Source organism: Paroedura picta, chromosome 3 (assembly GCF_049243985.1).
Source record: "Paroedura picta isolate Pp20150507F chromosome 3, Ppicta_v3.0, whole genome shotgun sequence".
Classification (NCBI taxonomy): Eukaryota; Metazoa; Chordata; class Lepidosauria; order Squamata; family Gekkonidae; genus Paroedura; species Paroedura picta.
Genome location: NC_135371.1, coordinates 49,754,586 through 49,760,726, shown reverse-complemented (window position 1 = coordinate 49,760,726; position 6,141 = coordinate 49,754,586).

The window sequence follows — 6,141 nt, the reverse complement described above, 5'->3', positions numbered from 1 at the left end:
CTAATGACAAATAATGGATCCCATGAATATTTCACCCAGTGATGCTGAATAAATTAATTGAACAATTGTCTCCATTACTACATTAGTTTCTAGATCACATATAAATGACTGACTAATTGTTCACCTGCCATTGAACAACACGTTACTGAATAATTGATGCTTTGTATGCAGTCCATTCTAAATGATTCTACCAAGAGGCAAGATGCTCAGCAGGGAAGAATCACATCCAAGACCGTTTATGCACTGGAGGTTTCATGCCGGGCTGCAGGCTGGAGTTTTAGTCATGGCAGGTTGCCCCACCTCTTCCTGTACCCACACGGGGGAGCATTTGGACTGGTGCACCTCATCTGCCCCCAATTTGTGCTCCTGCACAGGAGCTGGGGCAGTGAAGTTCCCAGTGCATAAATGGTCCAAGAGGCTACTTTATTCTGATCAGATCCTGTCTTGCTGCAGAAGCCTAAGGTTGTTGCACAGATAAATAGGAGGAAAGGAGACTAATGTAAGTTACTTTGGTCCACACTGTGGAAAGAGACCATTATTTTCCTACATAGAGGCTGCAGACAGGGAGGCGATGGAAAAAGACAGATAAGGATAGGCTGTGTGATGGGTGGAAAGGTGATAGGGTTGCCAAGCTCCGGGTTGGGGAATTCCTGGAGATTAGATGGTTGAGCCTGTGGAGGGGAGGGTTTGAGGAGGGGAGGGGTCTCATACAGGTATATGGCCTTAGAATCCCTCCTTCAAAGCAGCAATTTCCTCTAGGGAACTAGGGTTGCCTACCTCCAGATGAGAGCTGACGATTACCTGTTTCCCAGATGACAGAGATCAATTGCCCTGGAGAAATGACTACATTTGAGGATGAATTCCATGGCATTATATCCTGCTGAGGTTGCTTCTCTCCCAAAACCTCGCCCCTCCAAGGCTCCAACCCAAACTCTTCAAGAACTGCCCAGCGTGGAGCTGTAGATCCAAAGGGGAACTGATCTCTGTATTTGGGAGATCTATTATTATTTCTTTAGATATCCAGGTTGGCAACCCTATACAGAGAGAAGTAAGCAGGAAAAGGGAAGAAGCTGTGGAGACTTTTCAGGAAAGGGAAAGAAGAAATAGCAGAGAAAGGGGAAATGAGATTCTTCTCTCAGGTCCTTGAAGGTCCCCACTTGTATATTTATAATGGCATGGTTTCATCTGCAACAGATTTTTTTACTTATCAATAGATAGAATCATAGAATCATAGAATCATAGAACCATAGAGTTGGAAGAGGCCATGCAGGCCATCTAGTCCAACCCCGTGCTCTACGCAGGATCAGCCCTAAGCATCCTAAAGCATCCAAGAAAAGTGTGTATCCAACCTTTGCTTGAAGACTGCCAGTGAGGGGGAGCTCACCACCTCCTTAGGCAGCCTATTCCACTGCTGAACTACTCTGACTGTGAAATTTTTTTTCCTGATATCAAGCCTATATTGTTGTACTTGTAGTTTAAACCCATTACTGCGTGTCCTCTCCTCTGCAGCCAACGGAAACAGCATCCTGCCCTCCTCCAAGTGACAACCTTTCAAATACTTAAAGAGGGATATCATGTCCCCTCTCAGCCTCCTTTTCTCCAGGCTGAACATTCCCAAGCCCCTCAACCTATCTTCATAGGGCTTGGTCCCTTGGCCCCAGATCATCTTTGTCACTCTCCTCTGTACCCTTTCAATTTTATCTACGTCCTTCTTGAAGTGAGGCCTCCAGAACTGCACACAGTACTCCAGGTGTGGTCTGACCAGTGCTGTATACAATGGGACTATGACATCTTGTGATTTTGATGTGATGCCCGTGTTGATACAGGCCAAAATGGCATTCACCTTTTTTACCGCTGCATCACACTGTCTGTTCATGTTTAGTTTACAATCCACAAGTACCCCAAGGTCTCGTTCACACACAGTGTTACCTAGAAGCGTATCCCCCATCCAGTAGGCATGCTTTTCATTTTTCTGACCCAGATGCAGAACTTTACACTTATCTTTATTAAATTGCATCTTGTTCTCATTTGCCCATTTTTCCATTGTGTTCAGATCTCGTTGAACTCTGTTTCTATCTTCCGGAGTATTTGCCAGTCCTCCCAATTTGGTGTCATCTGCAAACTTGATGAGTAGTCCCTCCACCCCCTCATCTAGATCATTAATAAATATGTTATAAAGTACCGGGCCGAGCACTGAGCCCTGAGGTACCCCGCTACTCACCTCTCTCCAGTCTGATGAAACACCATTGACAACAACTCTTTGAGTGCGGTTCTCTAACCAATTCCCTATCCACTTAACTATCTGAAAATCCAGATTGCAGTCCTTCAATTTATCCATCAGAACATCATGGGGGACCTTATCAAAAGCTTTACTAGAATCCAAGTAAACGACATCAACCGAATTTCCACGATCCAGCAAACCTGTTACTCGGTCAAAAAAGGAAACCAGGTTGGTCTGACAGAACCTGTTGGAGACAAATCCATGCTGACTTCCTTGGATCACCAAATTGTCCTCCAGATGTTTGCAGATCACTCCCTTTAATATCTGCTCCATTATCTTCCCCACAACAGAGGTCAGACTCACTGGTCTGTAGTTTCCCGGGTCATCTTTCCTCCTTTTTTTGAAGATCGGAATAACATTTGCTCTCTTCCAGTCCTCCGGGACATCTCCAGTCCTTAAAGAGGTCCCAAAGATGATGGACAAGGGTTCTGCAAGTTCTCTGGAAAGTTCTTTGAGCACTCTCGGGTGCATTTCATCCGGCCCAGGGGATTTGAAGTCATCCAGTGCAGCTAAATGCCTCTCGACAACCTCTCTATCCATGTCAACCTGCCACCCAGACACTATCCTTTGGCTACTGCTATCTCTAGATGTGCCTAAACCCTTTGACCTGTGGGAAAAAACAGATGTAAAATAGAGATCTTAGCTCACTCTCAGCTTTGGCCTTTCTGATGATTGATGCCTAGTAACCTGTGCCTAGTAACTGTGCCTAGTAACCTGTAGGTACTCTTCTTTAGAGCTCTGTCCTTCCCTCCATTTCCTGAACATTTTCCTTTTCTTTCTTAGTTCCTCTTGAAGTTCTCTGTTCATCCAAATAGGCTTCTTAGAGTTCCTGCAGTGTTTTCTTCTTTCTGGGATAGTCATTGATTGAGCATGCAATAACTCTTGTTTGAGTAGCGCCCACCCTTCACATGCTCCCTTCCCTTCCAGCATTCTCGTCCATGGTATGACACTCATCATGTCTCTGAGTTTATTAAAGTTTGCCCTACGAAAATCCAACATCCGCGTCTGGCTACGAGCTTCCTTGGCTCCCCATCTCAAAAGGAATTCTATGAGGACATGGTCACTTCCCCCTAGGGTCCCCACCTCCTTCACCTCATCCACCAATTCTTGCCTGTTGGTCAGTATTAAGTCCAGTATGGCTGAACCTCTTGTGGGTTCATCTACCATTTGATAAATGAAATTGTCAGCCAGGCAGGTTAGAAAGTTGCATGACTGAGGACACTTCGCAGAGTTTGTTTCCCAGCACACATCTGGGAAATTGAAGTCACCCATGATGACAAGGCCCTGCTGCTTGGATATTTTCTCAAGCTGCTCACAAAGTGCTGTGTCTACCTTTCTTCCCCAATGCTGTAATTTCTTCTGGACTTCTATTAACCCTTAATGATCTGTGCTTTTCAGCCTATTGGTTCTAACAGGTATATGGGGGCACAGCACATATAGACCGATTATGAATGGCAGCAGCTGTGCTGGGATGCTGGTGGGTCCTTGTGGTGGGGTGGCATGCCCCACTGCATCTCGAGAATGCCCAGGGGATGGAATCCCCTGGCGCACACAGACTGCCCTGACATAGCGCGTGCGTACAACTCCAAAGCTGGGAGAGCCTATCGTGCTGCATGGCAGTGGTAGTGGCAGGAAGAGAGTGTGGGCATGCGGGCCTCACCGCACACTGGCAGGAGAATGGCATAGAATCATAGAATCATAGAGTTGGAAGGGACCTCATGGGTCATCTAGTCCAACCCCCTGCACTATGCAGGACACTCACATCCCAATCACTCATCTACTGTAACCTGCCACCCCTTTGCCTTCACAGAATCAGCCTCTCCATCAGATGGCTATGTAGCCTCTGTTTAAAAATTTCCAAAGATGGAGAACCCACCACCTCCCGAGGAAGCCTGTTCCACTGAGAAACCACTCAAACTGTCAGGAACTTCTTCCAGATGTTTAGATGGAATTTCTTTTGAATTAATTTCATCCCACTGGTTCTGGTCTATCCCTCTGGGGCAAGAGAGAACAATTCTGCTCCATCCTCCATATGGCACCTTTTAAATACTTGAAGATGGTTATCAGATCCCCTCCTGACATGCCGCTCTCCTGACAGTGTGGGGCTAGGAGAACTCCCCATCCATGAAGCTGATGGGGCATTTGGTGTCCCTGCAGGGACACTATAGGCTGGGGGAGGTTCCAGGCCTTTTGGCTCTTCCATTATGCACAGGGCTGGCCCAGCAGGACCACGGGTGGCACCCGTGGACTCAAAGAGAACACAGAAGTATCTATGTTCACTTACCGTGGGCCATCCCACATGCTGGGTCAGGCCAGGGCTGGGTGATGGCTGGGGTGGCGTCATTGTCATGCGCAATAGGGGATTAGCCCTGCTGCCCTGATGCTGCCAGCACAGCCTTTCTGCCCCATGCATCATTGGTCATAGAGAGTTATACTCTGAGATATATTAATTCCTGACTAGAATGACATTAGTAAATAGCATCAGAGTCTTGAGACTCCTCCCACCCTCAAGCCAACTCAGACTGAATACAACTATGACAATTTGGTTGAATCTGATATTCCTTCCTCACTCCTGCTTGAACAGGGGTCCCCAACCCCCGGTCCGGGGCCCGGTACTGGGCCGCAAAGGCCATCATACCAGGCTGCCAGCGGCCGCGCCTGCCTCCCCCCCTGCAGCGAGAGGGGGGGAAAGAGGCTGGCATGGCAGCCGGCGCGCCAGCGACGCTAATGCGCGCGGAACTGCCGCACATGCTCATTTGCACCCCCTGGTGGCCAAAACGCGCATGTGCGGCAACTCTGCGTATGCGTGTTAGCGCCACCTGGAGGCCAAAACGCACATGCGCAGCAATTGGGCATGCACGTTTATGAGCAACTGCGGCAGCCGGGCCACTGGCTCTCCCCCACCCCCGGAGGCGGTCCCCGACCAGATGAAGGTTGGGGACCGCTGTGCTAGAAGATGTGTTGCAGTGTTCTGCACTAGTTGAAGCTTCCAGAACATCTTCTGTGGCTGCCCAACATAATATACATTTAATTTTTACTGAACACAAGAGGAAAGTTCATTAACAATTCTGTCTGGCAACGGTTTCTCCTCCACAGTGATTTTCTATATCACATAACTTCATATTGTAGAAAAGATTATTTACAAATCCATGCCCCCAAATGCTTATCCCCAATGAAGCTGTTTATGAATAATATTTGACTGTTGTTAGATGGTGTTCTCCACAAACTGTTGTTCTGTGACTTCAATGAGTACCTCATTGTGTTGTGTCACTGTATGTGTGATAATATGAAGTTGGAAGATATTGAATCTAATTGCTATCTAATTTTTAAATGCCATTTAATCCATTTTGGTCTCTTAAATCACCATTTGAGTATACTAATGAGATTCTATTTGTTATCATCTTAATAGGTTTGACTGGATAATTTGTTTTGCTCTTTCTAACATTTCATTAGATACAGAGGGAATTAATCCAATCGTTATGGGGAAGCTTTTCCTCAGTGGGACTGTAAGGAAGAGGAAAGCTATTTTGAGCCTACCAAAGTGTCCCAGGAATATCAAATGGCAGCTTTATATAGGCACAATGGTTTCTTATCACTAGTCACTTCCCTTTGGTTTATCTAATGTCAGTAAATGAAGTGGAAAGGCCATGTAGCTACTCAGCAGCAGCTGATCCTTATCTCTTGGTTAATACTACAAAGGAAATATCTTAATAGGTGATTCCAGGAGTGCTAATACTAATCAACAGCCAGTTATTAGAAGTACATTTTCAGTTAAGCTCTTCTTAATTTTGTTTTCCTTCTCCTCCAGGATGGGAGTGTGCTTCCAGTTCCTCAAATTAGCTTGCTTTTTAAATAAAATG